The 22,598-nt window shown below is 38.2% G+C and overlaps 1 long non-coding RNA gene across 1 annotated transcript; it reads left to right on the top strand.

Moving 5' to 3' along the window:
• Positions 1 to 17,743: 17,743 nt before the first annotated feature.
• Positions 17,744 to 21,328, top strand: LOC136245118 (uncharacterized). The gene is made up of 3 exons (XR_010695772.1): positions 17,744 to 17,951; positions 18,573 to 19,030; positions 20,280 to 21,328. It is a non-coding gene; the product is annotated as an uncharacterized lncRNA (long non-coding RNA).
• Positions 21,329 to 22,598: the final 1,270 nt, after the last annotated feature.

Raw genomic sequence — 22,598 nt, 5'->3', positions numbered from 1 at the left:
CTATCTTGTCGTATCGTGCAGTGCCACTTCGTCTGTTTCTGATTACAGGAAAACATTCCATTGCCTTACTCTCCAAGCAGCGAACCAAGTGTGCTCTCATAGCATCTTGATTATACACAAGCAAAGAAGGGTCCTGGTGATTAACTAAGGAAGTGCAATATGCAGCTGAAAACAAACCACAGTCATCAGAGCCTGCTTGCTTATGAGTGTTTGCTATTTTAATTATTAGCTCTTTCCTTGAAGTTTTGATTAGTCGTGCTAATAATACCTTAGTTGCCTGGCTCAAATGAAAGTGCAAGGAATCATACACAACCACATCACAAAAATTGGAATCACTACACTGCATTGTAGATATGGTAATCCAGTGATTACCATTCACATGCAGTATTTGCACACTACCAGTTGAGATTGTTTGATCTTTGTGCACAAATACTGAAGCATCTATCAATCCATTAATGTCAGTGTATCTCTTCTTCAACAGCTGCTGCACTACTGTTAGATGTGTCCCCCAAAGCCACTTTCCATTTAATATTACTTCCTTGTCCACATTCCTTAATTTTTTACCTTCAACTTTAACCCAGACATCATTATCAATCTCTTCATCAGATTCAGATGGTAGATCAGTTATATCAATTACTGCTGTATCAGTTGTGCCTTTTACAGTATCTAAAGTGTTTTGTTTCTTGGGCGAAGGACTGTCTATTATTTTGATCTGATCAAGCTTAGCAGTAAAAGACACTGCAGCAGTAGCAGGGATTGTTCCTTTCGGTTGAATCTCAGAATTATAAGGTTGTTTATGCCTAACTCTGACTAAACGATCAGTGGAAACACGTTCCCCTTCTTGAAGTAGCCAGACAGCGGTTGATTTTCAAATGAAAACAGTTTCATTATTTGGCGCTTTTATTTCTAAAAATGTAGAAAATGGCTTTGTGGATTTCCTAACCTTTTTATTCTGATTTTCTGCATGCTCATACATTGGTATGGTAGTAGATGGTAAACACTTGAACGACTTGTGGCACTCTTTGAAATGCTCCTTGACACTGGGATAAAGAAGATTGCACTTGGATATACTATCTAAGTCATAGGCAATTTGTTCTACATCACTAACACTGCATTCTTCCTGTGCAAGCAGTACATCGTGTGTTTCTTCGCCTAGTGGTATAACTTCCTTTTTAACACTGCATTCTTCATTATCCTCATCACTGTCATCATTATCATCGTCATCATTATTCTCACTACCCCTATCTATGCCTCCATCAATACCTTTTATTCTTATATTTGAATCCCACAAGGAATGTTTAATATACAGATCACTCATTCCAAGCTCTTCTATCATTACTTTTGCTCTGGTTTGACCTCTTTGCACTGCGCCAAGTATCTGCTCATTAGAAGCCATTAAGAGAGTAATACTATCTTTCTCTGCATTTTTGCCAACTTTGTGCTGATGTTTTAATAATCTTGGGTAAACTATATCTGCTTGGGTCTCAGCTTGGATAGCAAGTTGAATTTGCAACCTATGCAATCTTCGTAACAGCCCAAGCATACCAAAGTTGATAACTGTTGAATAAATACTGCTCATACTTCGGGCTGCCCTAAATGTTACTTCACAGCATTGTGAGCCTAGAAGCCAGGGAACAAAGCATTTGATTTCCTTAACATCATCTCTGATGGCTATAATATAGTTGATCAGTGCATGAGCATTAAGCAAAGTTATCCATTTCCTCCAATATCTCAAGAAAAAGACCACATACCATAGCTTCTCTAGTCTCTCCAGTGGATCCAAGCTTTTATCCAGGTAACTGTCAATAACATTTCTAATAAGGTCAACGTAACATTTTGTAGCATTTGCTTGTGGTATTTCTGCTAGCAGATGTCCTGCAGATGTTATGTTCATTACAGCTTGAAAGTTTTGTTTGTCTTTGTGATCTATGTCTCTTTGGTGTAGTCCATGTTTGTCTTTTTGAAAGGTGAGCTTCACTGCATGCAAATGACTACTGCTAACAAAATATTTCCCCATAGGTAATACAATCTGTGGTTTAAGCAGTCTACCTTTTAATTTAACTGCAGTGTGTACAATGTCTTGAACATAGCATATTCCATTAGCTTCAATGTGGTACCAATCTAGCCAGTTGGGAGGAATAGTTGGAGCATGTAGCAAGGCATTTGATGGAAGATGGGCAATCAATGGTTCAGACTGAGGAGTCTTGAAAGATGTAGACACTTTCATGCTCTTCATCAATCTACTGTCCCCATCACTTCCAAAACTCAACACCTTTATGTGTCGTTCAGCACACTGTTCAATAATATATTTCCACCTAAGCATTACTTCTTTAGCTTTAAATTTATTGTCTGTTCCAAGACAAGCTAACAACATAGGAGGTGCACTGCCACACAATGGCTGAGCCATGTACACATATGCATATTTTGAAACAACATTGTCAATAAACATTTTCTGAATTGCTGGAAATGAAATAGCTATAAATGAATCAACTATAGGTAAGCCCTTTTCATTTAAAGGTAAAACAAAGCCCACACAGCGATCAGTTTCCGCATCATAATCCACTCGTCCAACAACTCTTGTGGCATCTTCTGCTATGGAAACGCACAGTGGAACATCGTACTGATCAAGATGCTGTCTCAGTTCATTAAATCTAAATACTCCTTCATCAATTGTTTCATACTCTGAGTGAATTGCACTTTGCACAGTTCTGATACAGGGCAAAGCTTCTGGCATATTTTGCTGAATTAATTCATATGCCAGTGGGCCAGTTAATATAAACAGAACTGTGGAAAATATTTTTAAGATCGGTAGATGCCTGCGATGTGTTGGATATTGACCAGAATTTTTTTCAGCATTACTAAAAATTTGTCTTAAGATGTTAGTGAATGATGCTGGTGATGACGTATGGTTGGAACCATTTTCTGTCAACTCTAATTGGCTGAGCAACATGGATAGTCGTTTGTTTTCAGCTGTTAACTTCTCAATACTGTCCAGCATTGTAAGGTAATCTGTTATACGGGTTTGTGATGGATCAGACGCTGCTTTGACAAGTGATCGCTTCTTTCGATTGGACCATGATAAAAACTTAGTTCTATTGTCCATTGAATTCTGGGACTGTGAATGGTTATAATTGACAACATTTATCTGTGGACTGGAATGCATTTCTCTAGACTCTATATATGATTCAACACCCTTTGATACATTTTCAACATTTACAGGAATAACATTGAAAGGTTTACCACTACTATTGTTACTACTATCCATCAAGTTAATTACAGTGTCACTGGACACAGTAGGGCCTTTGTCATTACGACTGGAAAAGCACTTCTTTAACTGAGGCTGGTCATTGTGATGTTCAACTGACTTCTTATCAAAGCATGACCTTACATGTTTAGTCCAGTTAGAAATAGAAAATGGTGATGAACTGACTTGCGGATTTTTTTGGTGCAACTTGACGCCTTTTCTGCTGCATTTCATGGAATTGTGGCACCTCATTAATACTTTGAAAAAACCTGACGACATTTGTGGAATGACTTGTATCGAATAATGTTCTTCTTCTTTCAGAAGCTTCAAATGACTTTCATCTTCTTCCAGTTTCTTTTTCCATTCATTTAATCTATGTCTAATTTGTTTATAGACAGATTCAATGGTCACATCAGGTTTTGGTATAATGCTACCACTACAATCATAGGTGTTAACCTTGGATCTTTTGATTGCTGTGGAGGATTCAGTGTACAGATTGGATCTCTTCTTACCAGTGTGTTTCTCTAAACATTTCAGCTCTTGAACGAAATTGCAAATCTTTTCTCTGTGACCAGAGGGGAATTCAAATGGTACTAACGATCTTGGATTATGGTTAGGGTTGCTTGAAAATCGTCTGTTAATGAAATCTTCTACCTTTGCTATTCCATTATTGGGATTATTACTTATGTCAAAGTTGCAAAGAACACTCATTTCATCATACCCTGCAGACAAAAAACAGTTCACAGCGTATTCTGACAGCATTTTCTTCATTAGTTCTATTGTACTGTTGGTATCCGGACTCGACTTCAATTCATCAACATAGCTATACAATGCATAAATACATTAATTTCAAGCATACAAGCATACATATTTGGCCAGGAAAACTTCCCTGGTCTACTAGGCAACATCTTTTGTACCATCTCAATTCATTGTTGCATTGCTTATGTATATCCACAAAGTGTATGATGTGGAAAATGCTGGCCATTTTTTTGTAGCAATATTATTATACTAACACAATACTAATAAAAACAGTAAATGGCAAGGAATTTGGTAACCATACCAGAACTGGGTAAACTGCTGTGGTGCATGGTGATCATGTTCCGACTACCCAAATTGAGAAAGCAAGGTATAGTGGCCGATAGAAACAAGAGCCAGCTAACCTGAAAGCTGTATACAGATACTACTACTAGTATAGGTAAGACATGCAGTGCTACAATAGTGGGATAAACAATCCCTTAGGAATGATGTCATTCCTGAGGCTCTATCTACTGAAGAATCCCAGCAATGCATGTCATAATATTTGTTGTGTAGTTGGAATGTTGTTTGGAGCCCATGCAATTTGTTTGTTAAAGTTTGTGGCTGAATAATATCAAAGAATTCTCAACATCCCATTGTATAAATAAAAAAGATACTAACTGGCTAGTATATATAGCTAATTGTTGTTTTCTCGGTTGGTTATCCCTATACACCTCCTGTATGTAGCTCATAAACTCGAGTATGTCTGCATGGTATTGAAGGCAAAATATTTTGCAACAAGGGATGATAATCCTAGGAAACTAGCACGATATTATGGACAACGGTATACACCTCGAACCCCTTCCCATACCCACCCGCATGGTATATGATAGACAAGTACACTTCGTCTCTGCTATTATCTCCACTATGAGCTCCGATTGAGGTTCCGATTCGGCTTCTTTGCAGGGTCTTAACTTCATCTACTGCGACACTTTCCACTTCGTCATCGTCATCTTGATTCTCGTTGTGCTGGTCTTCTTCACTGTCATCTCGCCTATCGCAAACCGCCGTTTTCCTAGAGTCATCAGCCATTAGCTAATTACACTCGCGACGTGGCAGCACAAGGTCGCACATGGCTGGTTCACGTGATATAAAATTCAGGAGTTATACGGGAATAATCGGAGAAATATGATGAGCGAGATCTCGGATCTCGGATTTCAATTTGGATCTCAGTGAAGTCCTCCAGGATTTCGCCCTTGTTGCGGACCCCTCGCTTGAGGCTTCGCTACATCACTTGAGAAGAAGAACCCCGAGGAACCCAGCTGAGTTGATTCGAGGGTTTTGTCCCCGAGATTCACCAACCCCCTGAGTAATGTGACTTTACGTAAAACAAACAAAAACGGTAAGTTCACCAAACGAGAAAAATTTTCTAAGTCAGAAGTGGGCCCAAAAAAAAAATTGGCCCGGACCGTCTCCTCCGGCCTTGACATATCTAGGGATCCGTGTTTCGGCCCGCACACATATCACTATAAACTGGCTAGCGATCTGCAAGTCGCAGTGATATATGTTTTCCCGGGTATTATGTTCCCCAGGTAAGGCATTCCCCACACATGCACGTATCCCTAGGGATGCGTGTTTCCCCTCGTGTTTCCCTGCGTTTGGCAATTTCGAAGTGCACTGATGTATACTGTTTCTGCTTTTGTTACTTATATACTGATAGACTACTATAGCCACTGCTCAGTGCTTCTTTTCCTGCTGATACTACTTGTCTACTAGCTGTGCCAGTTACTGCAAGCAGGATCTGAGCTCCTTTTGCTGCTCTACTTACTGCTTGTTGCTGCTATTGCTACGATATATAGCTACTGCTTATACTGCTCCTACTACTATACTTGCTGCTACCACCAAGCTACTACTTGCTACTATACTACCAGCTATTATGTTTGCTTGCTGCTATATACTATAGCTAATACTTGCTAGTACAGTTATACTATACTTGCTACTACTTGCTGCTACTACTTTAATAGCAACTACTTTCTGCTACTATAGCTATACTATACTACTTGCTGTCACTACTAGCTACCTCCTGCATGCCTTTTTTTGCTATTTCTGCTGCTCTGCAGATAAACTGAACCCTCTAGTGCTAACTAAATATTGAGCCAAAGAATATGTTTAACTGAGAACATGCAGATATATAAAGCTATCTGCTGTGTTACAGTCATGCAAGATAGAAAAAATAGTTTATTTCATTAGCTAGTAAGTGAAGACAAATATGTATGAGAATGCATGGAAGTGGAGAACTAACACACATACAAAAGTTAGCTAGTATAGTACTATGCTGTAAAGTGTCTAATGTTTTCTGCATATAGTTTGATGGCATTCTATAAACAGTATAGAATTTGGCTTCAGCCATTTCCAAATAGTATGCGTGCCCATGCCTTACATCTGTCACATTTCACCTGTGAAGAGAAATCAAGAACAACATATAACTACTGCTATAAATCCAACACTCACATTATGCTGACATATCCAATCACAATAGTACGGATGGCTTAAACTTTCATGCTCTGTACATATTATCTAATCAAAAACAGCCAAGCTGTAAAAAAAGGTGCGGCCCCAAAAAAGGCCATGGTGAAAAAAGGTGAAATCCAAGGTGGCGGCCAAGAAATGGCTGTGATGGTAGGTTGTTAATGGTTAAATTTTAATAACGACAATTCAGGTGAATTTGGTGCCAAGACCAAGTGGCACAAAATTCACCTGAATTGTCGTTATTAAAATTTAACTATTAACCTACCATCACAGCCATTTCTTGGCCGCCACCTTGGATTTCACATCTTTTTTCACCATGGCCTTTTTGGGGGCTGCACCTTTTTTTACAGCTTGGCTGTTTTTGATTAGATATCACTTCTTTTTGTATTTGTATACTGCAAAGCCGGCCTATGGCTGGCTTTGGGGCTTTTTTAACCCATGTGTTTTCTTTACCACAGGAAGAAGAAAAGAACTTAAAGAAGATTTTTAATACTTCGATTATTTTTGATTTTATTAATAATTATACAAATTATATACATATATTTATTACATACCCATTATTCCCCACAGGATATTTGTTTGCAGCTGATCTCTCTACTGGGTGACTTGAAATGTAGCTGAACTATATACAGGATAGTTTCTTTGTAGCTGAACTCTCTACAAGGTGGCCTCTTCTAGCTGGTCTCTCTACAGGGTGATTTGTTTCTAGCTGAACTCTCTACAGGTGATTTGTTTGCAGCTAAACTCTCTACATGGTAGTTTCTTTGTAGCTGAACTCTCTACATGATGGTTTCTTTGTAGCTGAACTCTCTACAAGGTGACTTCGTCTAGCTGAACTCTCTACAGGGTGATTTTTTTTGTAGCTGAACTCCCTACAGGGTGATTGGTTTGCAGCTAAACTCTCTACATAGTGGTTTCTTTGTAGCTGAACTCTCTACATGATGGTTTCTTTATAGCTGAACTCTCTACAAGGTAACTTCTTCTCTACAGGGTGATTTGTTGTTGTAGTTGAATTCTCTACATGTATTTTATTTGAGGCTGAACTCTCTACATGGCGGTTTCTTTGCAGCTGAACTCTCTACAGAGTGATTTGTTTGCAGCTGAACTCTCTACATGATGGTTTCTTTGTAACTGAACACTCTACAAGGTGACTTCTTCTAGCTGATCTTTCTACAGGGTGAATTGTTTGTAGCTGAACTATCTACACAGTAACTTCTTCTAGCTGATCTCTCTACAGGGTGATTTGTTTGTAGCTGAACTCTCTACATGATGGTTTCTTTGTAGCTGAACTCTCTACAAGGTGGCTTCTTCTAGCTGATCCCTCTACAGGGGGATTTGTTTGTAGCTGAACTCTCTACAAGTGATTTATTTGCAGCTGAACTCTTTATGTGCTGGTTTCTTTGTAACTGAACTCTCTACAAGGTGACCTCTTCTAGCTGATCTCTCTACAGGGTGATTTGTTTCTAGCTGAACTCTCTAAGGTGATTTTTTGGAGCTAAACACTCTACATGGTGGTTTCTTTGTAGCTGAACTCTCTATATGATGGTTTCTTTGTAGCTAAACTCTTTACAAGTGACTTCTTCTAGCTGAACTCTCTACAGGGTAATTTCTTTGTAGCTGAACTCTCTACATGATGGTTTCTTTGTAGCTGAACTCTCTACAAGGTAACTTCTTCTAGCGGATCTTTCTACTGGATGATTGGTTTGTAACTGAATTTTCTACAGGGTGATTTGTTTGCAGCTGAACTCTCTACGTGGTGGTTTCTTTGTTGCTGAACTCTCTACAAGGTGAATTCTTCTACCTGCATGATCTCTCTACAGGGTAATTTGTTTGTAACTGAACTCTGTACAAGGTGCGTTTTTGTAGGTGATCTCACTGCAGGTTGATTTGTTTGTAGCTGAACTCACTAAAGGGTGATTTGCTTGTAGCTGAACTCCTTGCATTGTGTCTAGTTTCTAGCTGATCTCTCTACAGGGTGATTTGTTTGCAGCTGAAATCTCTACAGGCTGATTTGCTTGTAGCTGAACTCCTTACATTGTGTCTAGTTTCTAGCTGATCTCTCTACAGAGTGATTTGTTTATAGCTGATCTCTCTACAAGTTGATTTGTGTGTAGCTGATCTCTCTGCAGGTTGACTTATTTGTAGCCGATCTCTCTACAGGGTAATTTGTTTGTAGCTGAACTATAAGGTGATTTGTTTGTAGCTGATCTCTCTGCAGGTTGATTTGTTTTAGCTGACTCTCTCTACAGGGTGATTTACTTTAGCTGAACTCCTTACATTGTGTCTAGTTTCTAGCTGATGTCTCTACAGGGTGATTTTTTTTGTAACTGCACTCTCTGCAGGGTTATTTGTTTCTAGCTTATTTATTTATTTATTTTATTTTAATACTTTTTAATGCAGTTCAGGACTGCATTAAGGGTCAGTGGGTAATAGATACCCACTGCCAAAGAAACATACATACAATACAGAGCAATAACTAATAATTACAACTGTTAGTTACTTATAATTACAATAGATAGCTAGAGTTTGTTAAAATTGGTAGAAATTGGCGATCTAGAGCAGCGGTGGCAAGGGCACAAAAGGTGAAATGTACAAGCTCTCTCAGGGTTGAAGTTATTAGTAAAATGCGACCATAAGTAGTTAGTTAAACGATATTTAATTGTGTTGGTAGATAGTGAAAGATCAATGACTGGTAAGTAATTGTATAGTCTGGCTATCCTGTTAAAGTAAAAATTAATGATGTTGTGTTACTGATGATGTCCTTGGATGATTCAGTTTTTGGTTAATCCCAGATCTGGTGTTGCCTCTTGCAAAAGTAATGTAGTTGTAGATGTTAAAATTATCAGTGGGTGACTTTAATGATTTTATTAGAAACAGTATATCTTGGAGTTCGTAGTGATACATGAGAGGCAGGAGATGCAGTTGTTCCAGTCTGAGTTTGTATGAGGATGTATAATCGTTAAGAATATATTTAGTGGCTCTTCGTTGAATGCGTTCTAGTGCAGTAATGTCTCTTATTAGTTGAGGCCTCAATAGTTGTGAACAATATAATAGTTGTGATCTGACTAGTGCTAGCCGGGTATAGACGTTTCTTTGCCTCAGCACTGTTAACCTGGAATGTTCTTCTGATAAGTCCTAAGGTTTGGTAAGCTTTCGTACATATGTTGTTATAGTGTGCTGACCAGCTGAAGTCAGATGTGAATGTTACTCCAAGATCTTATGCTGTGCTAGACATTTAATAGGATTTCCATTAATGGTGTATGTAGGGGGGACTGTTGTAGTCGAGAAGAAACGTAAATGAATAAATTTGGATTCATGGAAAGGTAAGTCAGTCATGGTGCTCCAATTAGAAGCTCTGTTGATATCAGTTTGTAACTTTGCAGTATCTTCACGAGATCTAATTGCATATAGAAGTTTGGTGTCATCAGCGTATATAAAAGGAGTTGCAAATTGAATGAATTCGGGTAGGTTGTTAATGAAAATGACGAATAACAAAGGTCCTAAGACACTTCCTTGGGGCACCTCTGAATGTACATAACATAATTCTGACAGTGAATCTCCTATCTTGACACATTGATAGCGATTGTGTAGATATGCTTCAAACCACTGTCTTGCTTTACCAGTTATTCCAAAGGTTTGTAATTTGCCAAGTAAGTGGTGGTGAGAGACAGAGTCAAAAGCTTTCTTGAAATCCATGTATACTACATCCACTTCACATTTGTTAGGTTCAAAGACTTTTTCTGCAAATACTAATAGCTGCTGTAACGTAGATCTTCTAGGAAGGAAACCAAACTGATGTTTGGTGGATTGTTCTCTGACACGATTAATTATATTATTATACACAATTCTTTCTAGAACCTTCGATGAAATACATAACAGTGAGATGGGTCTGTAGTTGCTCACAGAACTTTTGTCCCCAGATTTGTACACAGGAACCACACAATGAGTGCGCCAGTCAAGAGGAATAAAACTGCATGATATACTCGTGTGAAAAAGATGGCAAATTATATGAAGTAGTGGCCCTGCACAGTGTTTGAAGATTTTTGGGCTAAAGCTGTCAATGCCACAAGCTTTAATTGGTTTCGTCAAGGGATATAAGTAAGTCAAGGCACTTATCTCTCTACAGGTTGATTTGTGTGTAACTGATCTCTCTACAAGCTGATTTGTTTGTAGCTGATCTCTCTGCAGGTTGATTTGTTTCTAAATAATCTCTCTACAAGTTGATTTGTTTGTTGCTGATCACTCTAAACGTTGATTTGTTTGTAGCTGAACTCTCTGCAAAGTGTTTTGTTTGTAGTTGATCTCTCTACAATGTGATTTTTTTGTAGCTGACCGCTCTTCAGGGTGATTTCTCTACAGGGTGATTTTTTATAGCTAACCTCTCTTCAGGGTGATTTGTTTCTAGCTGATCGCTCTACAGGTTGATTTGTTTGTAGCCGAACTCTCTACAGGTGATTTGCTTGTAGCTGAACTCCTTACATTGTGTCTAGTTTCTAGCTGATCTCTCTACAGGATGATTTGTTTGTAGCTGATCTCTCTACAAGTTGATTTGTGTGTAGCTGATCTCTCTGCAGGTTGATTTGTTTGTAGCCGATCTCTCTACAGGGTAATTTGTTTGTAGCTGAACTCTCTGCAAAGTGTTTTTTTTTGTAGCTGATCTCTCTACAGGGTAATTTGTTTGTAGCTGAACTCTCTCCACAGTGACTTGTGTGTAGCTGAATTCTCTAGAGAGTGACTTAATTGTAGCTGAATTCTCTACAGGGTGCATGACTTGTTTATGGCTGAACTCTCTTCAGTGTGACTTGTAATGTTCTGAATCTCTACAGCAATATATTTGTAGCTTAACTCTCCACAGGGTGACTTGCTTCTTGCTGAACTGTCTATAAGATTAACCATTTGCAGCTGAACTCCCTACAGAATAACTTGTAATAGAATTATATAATGGAGTAAATAAATTAGCCGAATGCTCTATTAGGGTGACTGTTCTATTAGAGTATCTCGATCTCGCATTTGCTACACGGAGTTGGCTTTCGAATCATAACTCAGTGGTTTGTAATCCGATTCTTCTGTACTACTGCAAGGACTTTCTATGAAGATTATTCCAGCTATACACCGATTTTCAGCTCATTGCTCTAAGCGGTTTGCCTAGTAGGCGTGAAAACTAATATTTTTTATTCATAAAAATCGATCGCGTAATTGTGACACAGGTTGGGTTTTGTGTTATATCTCCATGGTCTTTATCTCGATTCCTTTCAAACCACCAAAAGGCACTCCTACGATGGTTACTCCATCTACATAGCAATTTTCAACTCATTCCATGAAGCGGTTTAACCGGTAGGCGTGACAACAAATCGATCTTGTTTTACGCGAATTATCGGTCATAACTCCTGAACCATTAATCTGATTTGCACCAAATTTGATGCTAGGATTCGCTTTTGGACTCCCTTTCTGTGTGCCGTATTTCAAGGCGATCGGAGCACGCGTTTGCGTGTTATAGCAATTTTTTGCAAGTGTGCGAAAACACGAAGAAGAAGTAAAAAACGAAGAAAAAAAATCGAAACTTTGGCAGTTTGTATCACGGAAATGGCTGGAGCGATTTCCTTCAAATTTGGAATGTAGACTCCCCTGGCTGGCGGGCAACTCTGTAGCAAATTTGGCTCCAATCCGATAAGGGATCACCGAGATACAAAGGTGTGAAAATGACGTTTTCTTTCTTCCTGTAAATATATTCATGGTGTGGCGCGCCGGCTTCTTGGGCCGCACGACACACTACCGTGTGTCTTGATCTTATCCAGATATCTTGCAATGGATTCGTACCTGTACTGTAAAGCGACTTTGGAAGTACATAACTCACTCTCAAGCAGTTTGAGTAACTAAAGTCTCTTAAGTACTTGAAAGTCTCACTGTCACTATCGGTCAATAGTAAAATATCTCGAGTTGTCCAAAATCTTTCAAGGAAACTCAATTTAAGCACTCAGTCTCTAGTAGTGCAAAACCTGTCTGGTGAAAATCTCTCAGGTACATAAAGCTAAAAATTACTCGAGTATGAATTTATATAGCATGCATGCATGTATATACAAGTATTAGCTCAATGTACATGCATAACTGATGCACACAAGAGATATAGCTACAATATCAGTGGCGGATCTAGGATTTTTAAAAGGGGGTTTCTGAAAGTAATTGTAATTGTAATTGTAATTTTTAAGCAGGGAGTCCACTCAGTAAAACTGATTATCAGTGGAGCCTTGAACAAACATACAATAGACACATACAATAACTAATAATATACAAAAACAAACAAACATACATAGCTACACAACTAAGGATACATAGACAAAATTACACAGGAATTAAGAATTAAGATAATAATTACGAAATGACGACAAAGTGGCAGCCCCAGTAACAGTGGACTTAAGGTTGTTCCATAAAACAGTTCCTCGGTAGAAAAAAGTTCGCTTGCCATAGTTGATAAACACTCTAGGAACAAATAAACGATTAACATTACGACTAAGATGACCAGTAACATCCTTCGAAAACTGAAATATATCATGTAAATAAGGAGGAGAAATTCGATGTAAAGATTTAAAAATCTGAATAGCTGTATGAAAACGGCGACGTTCAGTCAATGTAAATTGAAACTTGGAAAATTGCAATTGGTATCGCTGAATAAGGCATCTGGTGACATTTCTCTGGAAAATTTTTAGATTTTAGAATCTCTGTGATCAGATCTTAGGCTATTTTTAGTTACAATTACAATAATCAAGTTCCAATGCTTTAAACTGTAAATACTATAGCTAACTATAGGGAAAATATGGTGACTACAAGCTGGAGTAGTTACATGACTGCTCTATTAGAGTATCTCGATCGTTTTTAATGCAGTGGGAGATGAAAAGTGAAGTGTTGTTGAGGGTTTAATAGCTATAAATGGTGTTAGTTAACTACAATTGCATGCATGCTACTGAAATACAGTGGTATATAGTTGTATGTTATGACAAATTGTCAGTGCAACAATGTTTATGTATTTAGACTGCCACTGAGCTAAATTTAAAAGGGGGTTTCTGTCGAAACCCCAGAAATCCATCTGGATTCGCCACTGAATATGCAGTGCAGCTCTTAGAATTGAGACCAACTGCTTACTTTTATTGGTAGCACATTCTTCACAGACAGCTTAGGCCACTCCAAATAAATTCTCTGTTTCCCGTCCTGGACTCTGGCATATTTGCATGCGGGCGGGCGGTCCATCTCCATTATTTCATTATAAGATTGGCTAGCTTTTCAAGCCATTATTTATTATTATTATTAATTAGCAAAGCCCACCAGGGGCAACACGCTAATTTGCATTACAAATCACAAATTATTTAGCTTATCTATAATGTTCTTAAAAGTGTCAAGGTTAATTGTGTCAATGTTGTCAATTTTCAAGTTATTCCAATCAATAATTGTTCTTGGCAGAAAAGAATACTTATATAAATCAATTCTGGATTGCAGCTGTGCAAATTTGAGGGGATTATTGGCACGAGTATATGATACAGGGGTTGGCTGGGGTAAACAATGGTTTGGTAGCACCAGTAAGTTTCTTACAATCTTGAATAATAATATAAGTCTAGCATTCCTTCTCCTACTTTTTAAACTTGGCCATTGAAGGTAATTAAGCATATCTGTAATACTGTGTTGTTGACTGGATCTGTGCCATGGTTTATTAAGAACAAATCTTGCAGCTCGGTGTTGGATCATTTCTAATTTGCTAACTGTTGTTTGGTGATAAGGATCCCAGATGGCTGAGCAGTATTCAATAGAAGGTAACAATAATTGTTTGTATAAGTGTTCTTTGATTTGTATTGGGGCATTATATAAATTCCTTTTCAGAAATCCAAGAAGACGGTTTGCCTTTCCACAAATATAGTTAACATGAGGTTCCCATGATAGTGTATGATGGAGGCGGATACCAAGATAGGTGTGCTCTGATACAATATTCAATGGAATATTAGACATTTTATATGTAAAAGTGCTTTTACTGTGGTGGGTTGTAAATTGTAAAATATTGCATTTGGGAATGTTAAATTCCATCAGCCAGTTGCTAGCCCATTGTGTTAAGGAATCTAAGTCATTTTGCAGTATTCTGTGATCGTTGGGCGTAGCTATAGTTTTAAAGAGTAGAATGTCGTCAGCAAATAATCTAATTTCACTCTTGATGTTTGTTACAATATCGTTAATGTAAATTAGGAACAACACAGGACCAAGTACGGAACCTTGTGGAACACCAGATGTAACTTGACATGTAGAAGATCTAGAGCCTTCTACTACAACCTGTTGGGTACGACCATGAAGGAAGGACTCTAGCCACTGTAAGACAGTTCCTCTTATACCATAGTAATTTAATTTGTAGAGAAGTCTAGAATGAGCTACTCTGTCGAACGCTTTAGAAAAGTCTAATATAGCAGCATCAACTTGCAGGTTCCTGTCAATATCTTTTGCAATGTCATTAACAGTAATGAGTAGTTGAGTCTCACAGGAATGTTTTGATCTAAATCCAAACTGGTTGTCTGAAAGAATATTGTGGTCCTCCAAGTGCTTCATAATTTGACTCACGATGATATGCTCCATTGTTTTACAAACTACTGAGGTGAGTGAGATAGGACGGTAGTTGCCTGGGTGAGCTTTGGAACCTTTTTTAAATATTGGGGTGACATAGGCATGCTTCCATTGTAATGGGACTTCACCAGATTCTAGTGATTGTTTGAAAATATGAGTTAGAATGGGAGATAATTCGGCAGCTGTGGCCTTCAGCACATACGGATGCAAGGAGTCAGGTCCTGGGGATTTGGATGTGTCACAGGTACTTAACAAGTTGTAGACTCCTTGTTCGGTAATCTCAAATGTAGGTAAAGATGGAAATAAGGATGGACCTTTGTCAGGAATGTTACTATTATCTTCGGATGTAAAGACAGACTGAAAGTGTTGATTGAGGGTGTCTGCTTTTTCCACAGGATTGGTTATGATATGACCATTTATAGGATTTATTAATGTACTAATACCATTGTTTTCTTGTTTTCGTGACTTGATGTAGTGCCATAAAGACTTTTTGTTACTGTCTGGTGATGAAGTTAGGTTTGTCAGGTAGGATTTGTGTTGGTACTTTAGTTTATGATCTATCTCTTTTTGTAATGATTTGTATTCATTCCAGTCATTATCTCGACAATAACGCTTTGCTCTTCTATAAACTCTTTGCTTTTTACGTATGAGTCGTTTTAAAGCAGAAGACAGCCAGGGAAGGTGAATTCTTGTACTTAATTTCTTGGTAGGAGTATGAGTGTTTATTATTTCTTGTAAATTTTGTAAGAAGAAGGACCAATTTTCATCTAAGCTTTGGGGTGATGCTTGATTTATTTCAAAGTAATCATGTGACAAGTCTGATAATTCCTCTCTTATTTTTTCCCAGTCAGCTAGCTTGTAAAGGTAAACAGTTCTGGGATGTTGTTTGATTACACGTTTAGGAATCTTGATGGATACTAAAACAGCGTCGTGGTCACTCAAGCCTGGAAGTGGTTCACATGATATCACAGAATTAGGATTAGTAGTAAAGCATAAGTCTAAAACATTTTGAGCTCTTGTAGGGAAGGTGACTAACTGAGACAGTTGGTAGTTGTGTGATAAGTCAATAGGTTTTTCACGAAAGTGACATGATACATAGGAATTTATTAGTGTACTGTTTTCCCAGTCAATACCTGGACAATTAAAGTCACCTCCAAGAATGATTTGAGTGTGGGGATACTTTTGTTTAATCGTGTCTATGGAAGACTGCAAGTTGTCAAGTACTGTATCACTTGAGTGAGGAGGACAGTAAAAGGAGCCAACGATAAAGTCATTGTTCTTGTCAAGATGAACGTGAGCCCACACTATTTCAATAGTTGAATTGTCATTAATTTGTGTACATGGTATAGAGCTCTTTATGGAAATAAACACACCACCACCAGAAGTGTTTCTGTCTTTTCTGTATGTTTGATAATTATTTGGGAAAACCTCAGAGTTTAGAATAGATTCATTCAAATGTGATTCTGTCCCTATAATGATGTCAATTGCATAGGTAACCAGAAAAACTTCAAGTTGGGTTCGTTTGTTAGTTACACTACAGAAATTTACAATGGACAGTTTCAAATCACTTAATACATTATTTGAGTTTGAGTTATTAGTAGAGTTATTAAATACCTGTGAATTTGAGTCAGGATTTGAGTTGGTTATAGTGGAAACAGGGAGTCAGGATGACTCCATGCTTGTGGCAGAGGTATTATTAAGAGGCTGTGCTGATACAGTTACATACTCTAATTTGTTACCATCTGTACTCACTTTGCAGTGAAGCTTGTTGTTGAGGTATAAGGAATCATTTCTTATTTTGATGTATCTCCGTTCGGTACCATTGTCAATTAGGGATCTCCTTTCCTTCAACAATAAGCGTTCCTTTTGACGTTCCTGGGGAGTTAGATCTCGTTTTATGTAGATTGGAGCTTCAAGCTTAGACTTAGGATGTCAATTGCTGTGTTTGAACGAAGGAACTTCACCAGAAGGGGTCTGGGACGCTCACTCTTTTGGTCATACTTGCCGAGACGATACAAATCTTTTATATCAGTGGGTTCAATGTCAATATCAGTTGCAGACAGAGCCTCCATCACGTTTTCCATGTCCTTTTTCATTCGGAGTTGTCTGTTGGTATTTTGGGGATTTGCTGCTACACCATACACAACGATGTTGAATTTCCTATCAATGTTGGTGGTATTTTGATAGACGGTGTTTGAAACTTTGTCAACAACTGGAGCACGAACAGTTTGAGTAGAAGTCTGCTGTGGTTGATTAACAAGGTCTAGTTTGCGTTTAAGATCATTTAGAGAAGTTTGAAGTGTAGTAATGGTCGACATTAAGCTGTCTATTTCTGCCTTCTGCGCTTGGATCTCACAGTATAGACAAAAGAACGTGTGTTCTTCGCCAGCATCTCTTAATGTCGCGAAGTTCGTTGCTGATAACCCAGTGCATCTACGATGTACCCACGCATCACAGTAGCCTTCGGACATGACTAAAACACGGAACGGACTGGGAAAACGGACTAGCAAACGGACTGGAAAGAACTTGCCTGAAAACGTTTTTCGGCCATAGAAATTCACTGTATAGGTGGAAAGAATATAACACGCAACAATGACCTGAAACAAACCTCTGAACTGCTCTGAACACGGTGTCGAAGTTTGCTCAAGCCGATATTAAGCCCTGCGCTTAAAGATAGTCTGAAATTAAATTCATTTTGTGTTTAATTAAAAGCGCACTTTCGTTTCGCATGTGTAAACAAGACAAGACACAAGTGTTAAGACACTATGTTACTTGGAATTCATGGTCTGGTTAATTGCTGCAATTAGTTTGACGGCTGATCTTCAGTTTTACAGGTGACAGCTCGTGACAGGTAGGCTTCGTGGCGGCCACGTTGTATTTAATCAGCTGGCAAGAAACTGGCTGCTACAAATACAGTCTGTGTTACTTTGTTTGCTTAAACTGTAGCTAACCGACAACTTCGCTGTCACAGGCGCTCAAACTGGCAGACTGGCGCTTTGTAAATTATCTCAGGGTAGTAATGGTGGCTCGAGCACACGTTTAGAGGTTTATTTAAGGCTGTTGTTACGTGTTATATTCTTTGTAGCAGTGATTTAGTGAGTTTCTATGGCAAAAAAAACGTTTTCAGGGGAGTTCCTTCCAGTCCGTTTGTGAGTCCGTTTTCCCAGTCCGTTCCGTGTTTTAGTCATGTCCGTAGCCTTCACAATAGATTGCATCATCAGGTTACCATTATTCTACGGAACGGCACGGAACGGAATGGCATATTCCGTGGCATTATTCTCCGGAACGGAACGCCTAAAGTTCCTAGATATATCCTCTAAATCACTTTCAAACACTATACTATGTTACTTTTGTGACGAACAAAACGAGCCGGCTGTTTCTTGTAGCTGATAACTAGCCTTCAGGCTATAATTATCATAAATTATGCTAATGTGGGATTTTATCACGTGACATTTTATCACGTGACATGCAGCTGTCATCCGAGGTGACAACACGGTGGAACACAAGGTGAAGAAGATGAGTTGGTGAAGAATGCAAAGGAGTCCTTTTGTGGTGAATTCAGTCTCTGCTGTAGTTATAGAAGGTGCTTATAGCAGGAAGAACCAGAATAGAAGGCGATTCCGATGGCAGAACAGAGAACCAGAGTGGAAAATGACCTGGATGGCAGAACCAGTGTGGTAGACCAGAGCCAAGAAGGATTGAGAATTACGTTTTAAGTACTTTAGCAGATCACCGTGATTTTTGATGAGTGTACTAAGAGATTCAGAGTTTTACAAACAAAGGCCACTCAGTTGAAAACTGAACTTTTGGTTTGCTGGATTTATGAAAGAGAAATTTAGTACTGCTGTATGTTACATTAAGTATGGCCCTAACACAGAATTTGAAAACTTATGTGAGTGGACAAGGATCTTTTGGGTGTCAGTAAAAGAGGTGAGTGTGTGTGTTTGTTTGACATGTTGTCTCTCAGTGGAACAGCCTGACTGCTCCAAACCTAGCTAGCGTAAGTCGCCAATTATCGGCACCATTTCATCACGCAGTTGTAATTCCTTAATTCAATGGCATACGAACTTCCAGTTTGAACCAGTTAATAGAGCAGTCCTTCATCTCTTAGCACACCAAATTTTAATTATCTCATGTGAGTGGACATCTTGTTATAAGGAAAATTGCAATGCCTATTGTGCCAATTATTGTCATGGGATACCTATTATTGACAACTGTGCTTTCGTGATTGACCAATTATCGGCACAGTGTGTGATTTTGTACTGATGTAACTCCATAATGCCTCGCTGGTTCTTTGTGAGGCCAGCCATTCAAGAGATATTCAGGTTAGATGTAAAAGCATACTGGTTTCCAATATAGAATTATTTTTATGCAATTCCATGCTTAACCAGCATAGCTTGTATAGCGCTTTAACAACAATAATTACCCAATGAAAATGATTCTAAGAAATGTTTTAGAGGATATAACAGCTCATTGTGGAATTTGGTAGCCTCCATATACCCTGTAGCCTCTCATAGTATAGTTTACAAGTGCCGATAATTGGTACCTGCTGATAATTTGGTGACTTGCGCTACAATTTTATAATCTTTTTTTTAACTGCAGCAACTTTAGAACGAATTTACCATCAATTGAGCAAAGTGATAATTTGTACCTAGTTAAAATTTTATCAAATTTCTTTTTTTGATATCTGCATGGGTTTGCTAAATGCAATGGAAGCCTGTGGTGGGATTACTGATGTGTTGGTAGCCTGTAGTTGTTTACTACAGTAAATAGAAAAAAATGGCAAGGCCAACAACAAAATGTCATTGCTTACTTTCTGGACAAGAATAGCATCGATAGTAGCTTTTTGATGCACTACAGTGTCACATTGTGGTGGTGATACACAAACATCTAATGGTAAATCTATGCTAGCACCCATTTTGCCACTTTCTCTCTCAATACTGTTCTTTGTTTGCTTGATTCACACCAATGACATTATATAGAACATGCTGACCAAGTTTCTACTCTATTTAGAGCCCATTTTATAATATTGGCTCTGCCACTAACGATTAACCATACATTTTTGATTATTGAATTTTTTAGTGGGAAAAAAGGATTGATATTTCCTTACTTGTTTTGTAATTAATATCATTATGTTAACAGTTATTGTTATTGTTAATATGTATGCTCCAACATGTAGATCATCTAGTGTGCAATGAGGAAGGCTCATCACACGGTGGATCACTCCTTTTGGACTACTCTCCATTCAGTCAACCTGTCAATAAAGCTTCCAAAAACTTGTGCAAAAGTATACGACTTGGTGAAAAGAAGCAGCACCCTCCTGCTAAAGAAAAGACTGCTGATACATACAGAGAATTGCCCAAAGATGAAGGCACCCATTCCTGGATTGATGAATTACACTTGATGGACGTGGACAAGGCTATGGTATTGTCGGGTGATTGGATTAATGTTGCAATTATCAATGTTAGCCAATATAATATTGAACAAGTAGTTCAAACGAAATTTCAAGATGTTGGGTATGGGTTGACGATGAGTTGTTAGATTGTTGAAAGTGCTTTCACTCAAGTTATACATGACAGCAACAGAAATCACTGGGTGACAATTAGTAACCTTGCTAGTAGTCAATCTGAAAAGATGTGTTGGTTTTTGATAGTATGTTTTCTTATGGCAGCTAACACAAGTGGCCTGTTTACTGCACGCTAGCAAATCAGAATTTAACCTGAACTTTGTAGATGTTCATAAACAGACTGGATCTAATGATTGTGGTTTGTTCAGCATTGCATATGCAGTTGCTACTGTGTTCAGGTGAAAACCCTGGTGCACTAGTATTTGACCAACCTAGATGTGTAGCTATTATTGAACAGCAATGTTTTTCTATGTTATCAATCAGAGGCAAAAGAAGAAAAATCTGAATGTTAAATATACTGAACAAGTGAAGGTTTACTGGAAGCCTGACATGCCACATCAACCTCCAATGACATACTGTTCGGAGTGTTCAGAATGGTACCATGGGGATATATGCATTTCTCCAGTTTCTATTGAAGCACCTTAGGCAAAGAATGTACGCTGGAGTTGTCAAAGCTGTGTTGAAACTATAGTTAGTGTTTAGAAACTGTTGCAGTGTAGTCTATCGCTGTACCATTTATTTGCTGTACTGCTTTTAATTTAATTGTGTTGATTTACTGTATGCAATTATTAACTCTTGCTATTACTTTGTCACCTATTTTACTTGATAATGTATAAACAAATATTTTATTCAATTTTTGCTGCTAACTTTATTCTTGCTTCCTATATGATTTTTTTTACTGTGCCATCAAGGTTAAATCAAATATGCTATATAGCTACGTACATAGTTGAGACTTAGGGACTGGTCCAAGTTGAGAGACTGAATTTTAAGTTCTTATTAGTATCTACTGTAATAAATCAGACATAATAGCTACTAGCTATAGTTTTTATGTGATAGCTTTGTAGACATGATAGCTATAAAGCTGAATGTAGTGTATAGAACTTCCCTTAGATTTAGCCGTTCTAGGACGCCCATGGCCACCAAACAATATACTAGTTGATGCGCTGGTAACGTGTATCTGCTCTGTTCCGTTCCGGAGAATAATGCATATGAAGAACTTTTGCTCAAAAACGGAACTTTCAGGCCAGCTGACATGACTAATTAGGTGATTTGTCCAATCAAGATCAAAGCAATTAAGCAGCTGTAATTGATTCAACTTGCTATATTTCATTTATTAAAGGCTTTACTGTTGCTGATTTTTCATTTTATAGGTTTTGGGACATCTCTACTGCACTGAGCATCAAAGATTGGCTATTCTTCCATAGTGCCAGTTCATGACAGATGTATTGGTGTACTAGAACTTTTGCACACATACAGTGTTTCATTAATAAAATAGTTTTAAAGCACTGGATTAAGTGTGGGAAGTTATTTATAGTTAAAGATTGGCCGTGCGTTGCTTGTCAAACCTAACTCGACGAACTCCGTGCCAAAACACAGCTTTAATCTCGCTCCGAATTGCCCGCATATTTTACCTCCGACTTTAACATCGTTTTGACGAGATATACTTTACGCTGGAAGTGCCCACTATGGCTTGTTAGAAACGCTCAAGAATAGGCTACCAGAATCTAGCAGCGAATCCTGAAAAATCCAAACATGTCACGAGATATGATCGAATCTATAAGAATAGTGAAAATGCTCCATAGGAAATGTATTGAAACCAATTGTGTTCCTGTATTGTCAAAATGACGAGCGGGTTTTTTGTGTACCGAGCTTCATTTAGTATCATTCTGTTCACCATGAGTTGCTCTTTCTCATGCTACTTGCGAATCTGAAATACGTATTTGGAGTGAAAAGATACGTGAGTATAAAGTGTCTGTACAATAGAATTTATCCACTTTATAGTGAACAAATCGGTGAGGCTGGAGCAAAAACGTAGCAAATTTCCGCAAACTTCTTGATATGTCACGGAATATGCCATTCCGTTCCGTGCCG

This window comes from Dysidea avara, chromosome 15 (genome assembly GCF_963678975.1).
Source record: "Dysidea avara chromosome 15, odDysAvar1.4, whole genome shotgun sequence".
Lineage (NCBI taxonomy): Eukaryota > Metazoa > Porifera > Demospongiae > Dictyoceratida > Dysideidae > Dysidea > Dysidea avara.
This window is presented reverse-complemented; position numbering and strand designations above follow the sequence as displayed.